This window comes from Hyposmocoma kahamanoa, unplaced genomic scaffold (genome assembly GCF_003589595.1).
Source record: "Hyposmocoma kahamanoa isolate Upper Pololo Valley unplaced genomic scaffold, ASM358959v1 86, whole genome shotgun sequence".
NCBI lineage: Eukaryota > Metazoa > Arthropoda > Insecta > Lepidoptera > Cosmopterigidae > Hyposmocoma > Hyposmocoma kahamanoa.
The window spans coordinates 12,567,251-12,576,209 of record NW_020654289.1 but is presented as its reverse complement, the minus strand read 5'-3'; the positions used below and the strand labels follow the sequence as shown (position 1 = coordinate 12,576,209).

The 8,959-nt window shown below is 34.6% G+C and overlaps 1 protein-coding gene across 1 annotated transcript in view; it reads right to left on the bottom strand.

The window, feature by feature from the left end:
• The window catches only part of LOC113234720 (gonadotropin-releasing hormone receptor), a 205,784-nt gene extending 198,391 nt beyond the window's left edge, over nt 1–7,393 (bottom strand). The window contains exon 1 of the mRNA XM_026470178.1: nt 7,307–7,393. The gene's annotated coding sequence lies outside the window, so the exon portion shown is untranslated. The remainder of the gene's footprint in view (nt 1–7,306) is intronic.
• Between the last annotated feature and the right edge of the window lie 1,566 nt (nt 7,394–8,959).

Here is an 8,959-nt window from a genome sequence, read left to right as displayed (position 1 = left end):
TCCTATGTATAACAATCGCGAAAACCTAAGAACTCGATAAACAAACCATTGTTTTGGACTCTTTGCAGGTCTCATGGTCGCGGCTCACTGATACGATATTAGTCATTATATATTAAGTTATACCTAGTGCTAATGCAGACCACCCAAGTGATCACTACTGTAAAAGTTTTTCGCAAGGTTATTTTTACGCACGTCGAATGTTTCATTGTCGTGGCAGTTTTTGAGAAATGACGTTTGTTTGGAAAACAAAAGCAAATATAATATATTTTTTTTTATTATGTTCATTTCCAATGCTAATGCAATGGTGAAAACTTAAGAATTCGATATATGCACCAGTGGACGTGATAAATAAAATTCCATATTATAATATTTCAAAATAACTTTTAAGAACAAATGAGTGCGCGCTCTAAATGCTTTCCTCAAAATGTCCCGTAACAATGACATAGTTTGAACTCTGCGCATACTCCGCAAGTCACCAATAAAAAATTGAGTGTGGTTTGAATTCATATTAGACATAATTTGTAAATAACTAATACTAATACAGTCAACCGTGGCCATGGGACCTGTAAAGAGCACGAAAACTAAGTTTTTTGGAAAAATAATACTAATATAGGCGATTTAGATACTCAAGACAGTAATGCTGACATTACTGCTTAGGGGCAGAAATAGGTAAGGTGGTAGTACTAGACTGGACGAATTATTCCACAAGGAGCTCTACTACTAATTTCATTCCCATGAAATTTACAAACTACTAATTTCATTCCCATGAAATTTAGTATCATTTCCCATGTGTAAATCGGAAATACTTGAGAACCCTTATTAGTTTGACGGCCTCTGTGGTCGAGTGGCTTGCACACCGGTTTTCGTGGTATTGCCATCTCTGAGGTCCCGGGTTCGATCCCCAGCCGGGTCAGGCTAGAAAACTAACTTTTCTATGGTTACCGTCGTTGTTTCCGATTTCCATAACACAAGTACTTTAGCTACTTACTTTGAGATCAGAGCAACGTATGTGATGTTGTCTAATATTTAAAAAAAGTTAATTCCAAAATACACCAAAATTTTAAAAATTAGGAGTGAACAAATTTATAAATGTACCTTTTTTATTTGTAATTATATATAAATGTAACTTTGTACAAAGTTTTAATCACTTATGTATGACAGAAAATAATAATAAAATAAGCGAGCAATTGTTGCAATTAATTGCAAACGAGGTGACACTTAAGCAACACAAGTTTCCAATATTCATGATGATTGTGCAGCACACGATATCTGTCCGTAAGAATTATTTATTTTAGTTGCAATGTACTTGTCCTAAGATTACAGCGACATGAGATTACTTCTTATTTAACCTTCCTCGCATCCAAAAGTAAACGCGCAAGGCAAGGCAACACAAATGGCAAGAGCTACGCACTCTCAACTGCCGCCCTAACGGATTATAGTCCGTTATGGTTGTATATATATATTATATATAGTACATTATTGCAGAGGCCGGGAAGTAAGGGATTGCTGCACGAATATGAGTTATAAGAACGAGAGTCAGCTAAGCCTTGTATTAATACGAGTCAAGCAATCATTGGTTCCGCCGAGCCACGTGCAGTAATTTTCTCAGACAATGTTAGGAAATAATAAAATACTAAAGAGAGGAAGATGTATAATAGAAAAAGTAAAAAAAAATTATAAGTAAAATTTAAAAGTAAGGTATTTATAGGAAATGAAACAAAAAACGCGTATATTTGTTTGAAAAAACAAATGTACGCGAGCCCGCACGTACTCGCACACTCATTTTCAATATTTTATTATTCAATGTAAGCGTATTTTGTAATATTTTCCTTTTTAAAAAACATTAACATCAGGAAATAGATAACCTTGAGAAAAAACTAACTAGTTACACATTGTTGTTTACAGGTTTAAATTTATTGTTATTATTGCATATGCACTTCACTCAAAACAGCAGGTGGAATTAAGTCCATTATATTCGCCAAAACACTTGAACTACTCATGTTTATATTATATTACAAAGAGATAACAATGTTTCGTAACAATTTTACGAAAATGGCTACTGTTTGTGAAGGATACCTAAAAACTTGTTTGTGCATAATTGAAACAAAAGTAAAACGTAGAATCAAACACATTCCGCCTTATTATTATTATTATTATAAACAAAGACATTTAAATTTGCTATGTGAATTAAATCAATTTCTTTTTTAAAATTTTATAGCTCCATCGATCCAATCGATGATTCCGCCAACGTCAAATTAAGAAAGACACGCTTTTAATACCCAGAATTTGACATAACAATTTATGTCCATTTGGCACATTCTAAATGTTTGGTTTTCTTTATTTATTACTTTTTTTTCCTTAGTTTAAATTCTTTTAATTTTATTGCATATATGTATATAAATCAGTGTTGTAGCTAGATCACTGTTTAACTAGTCAGGCTGCATGGCCAACTGTTACAAATGTTAGCATCTTATATGATGTATACTGGTCCGATCATTATCCACTAATCATTGAGTGTAATCTAGGGGTAATTAGATCTAAACATACTATAACTTATGAGCAATCAAATAGCAATAGATGGGGCCTAAGTAGCGAGGACGAAATTGATAAATATTTAGAAATTTGTAATAGTCAGTTAAAACATATAGATTTTCCTTGTGAATTACATTACTGTGCAGATAGTATGTGTAACGATGTCAGTCACAGAAATGTTATAGATAAGTTCTATGAAAACATAGTTTCTATTGTTAGTCAGGCTTCTATATCTAGTTGTAGTCGAATTACTAACAAATCTGATAAATGTAAATGTGTGTTAGAATGGAACAAACATGTAGCCGCAGCGCATTAGCAAGCTTAATTAGATTTTCGAATGTACGTCCTCTATGGTAAACCTAAGAGTGGACCTATATTCGAAAAAATGTGTTTAAGTCGTAAAATTTTTAAGACAAGACTACGTTAAGTACTGTCAACAGAGACAGGACCAACTTAAAGCGGACATACTTGCTTCACAGCATGCGACTGGGCGTTTAGATCAATTTTGGAGTGGTACTAAAAGACTTCAAGGTAAGCTAGAGTTACCTTCTACACTAGAGAAGGTACAAGCGAGCCGAGGAAGATTGCAAATATCCTTAAAGACTATTTTAAGGTTGAGTTCTTGTTACCTAGATCAGAGGTGTCAGATGCTGAGCTCTGTCATGTGGAGCCGCCTATTAAAATCACTGCCAAAGATGTGAGACTGGCGATAAAGAATATGAAAAGAGGCAAGTCTCCGGGACATGATGGGCTCAGTATCGAGCACCTGAAACATGCAGGACCACACATTGATAGTTTTATCCTTGTTATGTACTTTTTGTGGAAGACACTCCTACTTGCCACCAAATCTAATGAAGACTGTAGTTGTCCCTCTTGTTAAGAACCGCACGGGTGACTTGGCTGACAAATCCAACTACAAGGCAATCTCACCAGCAACAGCTAAAGTTCTAGATAGAATATTGGATGTCCACCTGTGGAGTCGTGTACAGTTGCATGATTCCCAATTTGATTTTAGAGGAGGTTTGTCAACCGAGAGTGCCATTTAATTATTGAAATAATTATGCTCTTGAGTACTATATATATCAAGAGAGAGACCCCGATATACGCCTGCTTCCTAGACTTGTCAAAAGCATTTGTCCTGGTGTCATATGATGTGCTTTGGACAAAATTGAGGGAAGTGGGCATATCGCCAGAAATAGTTAGTATTTTCTTACATTGGTATAGTAATCAACAGAATGTAGTCAAGTGGGCAAATGCCAAATCAGGTGAATATGTTTTGAGCTGTGGTGTTAGACAGGGGGGATTAACTTCGCCTAGACTTTTTAATTTATATGTCAATAATCTGATTGGGGAGCTGAGCAGCATGCATGTCGGATGTCGCAACAACATAAGTGTTAATAACATCAACTATGCGGACGACATGGTGTCGCTCAGCCCCTCAGTCAAAGGCTTAAGAAAACTTTTTTTGTAAATGTGAGGCCTATGCTGTTCAACATGGCTTGAGGTGCAACGAGAAAAAGAGTGAGTTCTTACTGTTCAAGGGTAAGATTAAAGAACCAGCCTATGTGCCTCCAATCTTCTTAAACGGTGTACCTTTGAGGCGTGTTGCACAGTTTAGGTACCTTGGTCATACTATGACGGAGGACTTATAGGATAACAAGGACATTGAGAGGGAGCGCAGGGCGCTGTCAGTTCGAGGCAATATTTTGGCTCATAGATTCATGCGGTGTACGACTGGAGTGAAACTTACGCTCTTCAAAGCTTACTGCCAGAGTTTCTACAAGTGTGCTCTATGGTCCAACTTTACGCTAAGATCATATGGTGACTTGAGAGTCCAATACAATAACATCTTTAGGGCCTTGTTGAGGCTTCACCGCTTCTGCAGTGCATTTGGCATGTTTGCTGGTGACTGCTGTGGACGATTTTTATGCCATTATGCGCAAAATGTCCACATCAGTAGTGCGAAGGGTTAGGGGGAGCAACAACGAGATCCTAAAGATGATACCGGATAGGACGACGCACACTTAGAAAAGTGTGCGTCGGTGAATCGATTGGAAACCTAGGTAATATGTAATTAAGTAATAGGTATAATACGAAATTTAATAATTATTTAATCTACTAACACAATACTAATATAGTTATAAAGTGTGTCATGTTACTAACATACTAATTTGTATGGACTTTAAGTTGTCTGAAATAAACAATTTTTATTTTTTTTTTATTGTAAAGAATCTTGAAAAACCGATGTCAAAATCACGTAGAATTGCATATAATTACCACGTTTTATTGAAATCGGTTACCGGAAAGTGCGCAAACCCGAATTCATCCCCTAGTTTGCCACTATACGGGACCTGACATAGGAGATAATAAAAATCGGTTCTCACTACTCAAAGTATATTCAGAGAGAAAAACGCCTTGAATTGGAGAATAGCAAAATCAACCATTAAAATAATTGCTTTGTATGATAAAATTTAGGCGCTATTTATAATCTTCATGTGTCAACAGCCACCCTTAGAGGTGGACGATTTTCTTCAAAATTAAATGGGACCACTATGGAGGTACCCTCTTTCCAACAAAAAAGAATCATGATGAAAATCGGTTCACAAATACCGGAGTTATCGCGTAACATAAATACAAAAAAACATATAGTCGAATTGGGAACTTTCGTTTTTTTGAAGTCGGTTAATAATAAGCTGGAAGGAGTTTAAACGCGGTAACCTTAGAGGATGCATAGTCTAAGGCGGTAACGTATCACTTTCTAATTAATGAATAAATAACGCACACACTCATAGCTCAAGAAAGTATAACTTCTTGAACCTATTGGAAAATATTTTAATAATTATGATAAAATAAATAATGAATATAAAACGAAATTCCTGAACTAAACAGTTGCTTTATGGAACGTTGGTGACACAATTGTGGTTAACAAGAAGTGTATGAAAATAGTGTTAAAAGAAAAGCTAACTTTGTAAAGCCTTACGAGAAAATCGATAAGATGAGATTAAAGCATGGGTAAAAAATGACGTCCCCACGTACTTTATAGGCATTGAATTGAGTTTGTTGAATGATTTGATAGAGTGTGGAAATGCCGGATAAAAATGTTTTTTTATTCAGTCGCCTGCAGTGTTTTTTTTAAATTTATTTGGGTCAACAAACAGTAGACTCAATTAAAACTTAAATGTATTTTTTTACAATAAATATGTAGTGATTGTGTCACCAACACCGTTAACCACTAGTTACTACAAAAAACTGAGATTTGGTGATGCATTTCTAACAAACTACTGAAGGGTAAATAATTAAAAAATAGTTATTATGTACAATACTAAACAAATTAAACCATGATACAAAAACAATAATAATAATTACTACATAAGTACACACGGGTTATACACATAACGAGTTACATAAAAGGAAAAGAAAAATAATAATTGAGTAGTAAATGACTTCATACATCTCTAAGCAAGTTCAAAATTATAGTTTTGCGGGTAGACAATATGCCTGACAGAGTTAAAGTGTGTATGGTAATTTTTTATTAATCGATACACGGGCGAACGTATTCCAACGTTTGTACGACATACAACGGTAGCAAATATGGTGAATATGCTTTGCAAACGCTGCGATAGTGCGTTCTAACAGGGACACTGTAACGCAGCTTGTTGTGAAGAGGTATACAGTCATATCTATCATGGCACAAGTCGAAAAGCAATTGTCGTAAAATCGTAAAAAAAGTGATGTTTATTATCGCGTTAGGGAAACCCTGTATTGCGAGTGCCATGAACACACATAGACAACCACAAATTACACCAAAACTCACAAGACAAATAAATGTAGGCCATACAAATATTTATCCCGGCCCGGGAATCGAACCTGGGTCTTCTGCGTGGCAGTCCGGCATGGTAACCGTTCTGCCACGGAGGCAGTGATAAGTGATCACGTAGAGAAATTATAATTAAATAATCTCCATGTATTGAATTACATATTTTGCCCATTAACCTTTTGCCAACGACAAATATTATTTGTGAAAAATATTTTATAATTACATTGCATTTTTTTTAAGGTTATAAGTGACGGGACGCACAAATCGTGTGCTGGTGTTAAGCGACACAACTGTCCATAGGAGTTGCAATGCTACTCAGAGCTTTAAATGGCAAAGATCTTAAGGACTGCCACTACGTCTGTCACCCTGAGATATAAGTAAACAAGTCCCATTTGTCTATATTTGCAGCCTTCTTAACCGGAACCCACATTACCGCTTGGTGACAGAAATAGGCAGTACTTCCCAGGACAAACTCTTTCACAAAGAGGTCTTCTGCTACTACAAAGTTATGTTATGAATCCTGTTATTATTTTTTAGAAAAATATTTGAGAGTAATGGCTAGGTTAGTAAGTTATTTATGAATACAATTAAAGGAAACGTGTTTTTAATACAATTATGTTGAAAAAAAATATTTTCCAAAAGTGTTTTAATTTGATGATAGTCGTAAATCAAGAAATACCCTGGAAATTCATTTGTTCAGAGCCTAATGTAAACTGTTTGTGGATTTATTTAAAAAAGTAAAGAAAACATTTTTTTTTTCACGAAATATCAGATAAAGAAAATTGTTACTTAAGCCGAATATCGAAGACATTTTTTATAAATTATGCATAGAGCGAAATTTTGTTGTGCACAATAAATTAATAATTAGTTTTTAAATAGTATCCTGCCATTATTATTTTTTATGTACCTTAACACAAATAAACAAATGTGTTGAGTAACTCTGAACCAAAAACTTACATTATTACTCCACAAAACTTCAGCAACAACTTGAAAACTTTCAATAATGTTATTTTGTCACTAACACAAATCTCATTTCACTACAAAACATGTCTTATCCACTTATATATAATTGCTATAATCCACAAGTCAAACAATTTCCCATCGGAGTATTTTTCAATGCAATTTAATACGAAGAGGAAAACACGACAAATCGCTATGAGATCCGACAAAAGACTGATTTACAGGGCAGCGCATACCTCAGCTGAATTTCACACGTTACTATATTATGGCCGCCAATATAGATCCACCCTATTTGAAAGAATTAAGTATGGCTTTCACAATCATATTTTGCGTATACATATGTTTACTGTACAGGTAGGATCTAGAACGCAGTTTTATGTGCAATGTTACAATACTATTTTTATTAGTGCAGTTTATTTATTGTTATATGTTTGCTCCAAAAATATATATATATAATATAAATTATATTTTGTTTATTCCTATAAATATTAAATGAACAAAACTTTGCCCTGGACTGACAAGGCTTATAAAAAAAATAGGTAAGTGATAACGAAAATTATGGTCCTTCTCTACTAAGAAAGGCGCCATACGTCGCCGACAAGTGCAATTCGTGTAGATTAGTTATTCAGTTTTTATATTATATCATATGTATGATAATCTTTAAGTTATAATATTATATGAGCTATAAGTTTCCTGATTCAAATAAATAAATATAATCTCAGTACAGAGTACTAAAAAAACCCACCGCAAAAGTCATTTATCCGTAAAAAGAAATCAAAATCGGTGCCGGAGTTATCGAGTAACATACACACAAAAAAAACAATCGAATTGAGACCCTCCTCCTTTTTTTGGAATCGGTTAAAAATATAATGAAAGTTTTTTTTTGTCGATACAGTGGTCCTATTTAATACTCTTAATTACAACGATGACAAATATTTCTGTGGCATTCAAGTAAATAAAACGCTTTAAAGGTTGAAGTACACATTTTAATAGAAGGGGTATGGGGCATTGAGCTCAACAGATTCCATATTAATTACATTTTATTTTCTTTAGCAAAAGTAACTGCCAGCGGAATGTCCTAAAAAGTGTGATTAACATAACAATAAAAAAATCTAAAATGGTAAATCTCTCAATGACATACAGATGGTTGGTCCATTGGTGCAAAGTGATCTTATTTCTATTCTTCTCCGTTTTCGCCAGCATAGGTACATTCTCATTGCTGACATCGAGAAAATGTATCGGCAAATAGAGATCGATCCAAAGCAGCGTCACCTACAATTAATACTATGGCAAGATGAGTCAAGAGGATTGATACAAGTTCTGCAATTGAATACCTCCTTTCTTGAGTACACGCTGCCTTTTACAATTAGCCCGGGAATGTAAGGATACCGTTTTAAGCAACGTCATAGAGAACGACTTTTATATGGATGACCAAAACACAGGGTCTGACACAGTAGAAGATCTCCAGCATATCACACTTTTTAACATAACATTAACATTAAAATAATGATTAAACACTGTATTAAAAACTGTTTAACTTCGAGTTGAATAACTGGTTTATTTGTTTTTTTTTATGATACCAAGTGACAGTACGAACGAATCGCGCGCCTGGTGTTAAGAGACATAGCACTTGCAGTGTCACTCAGAACT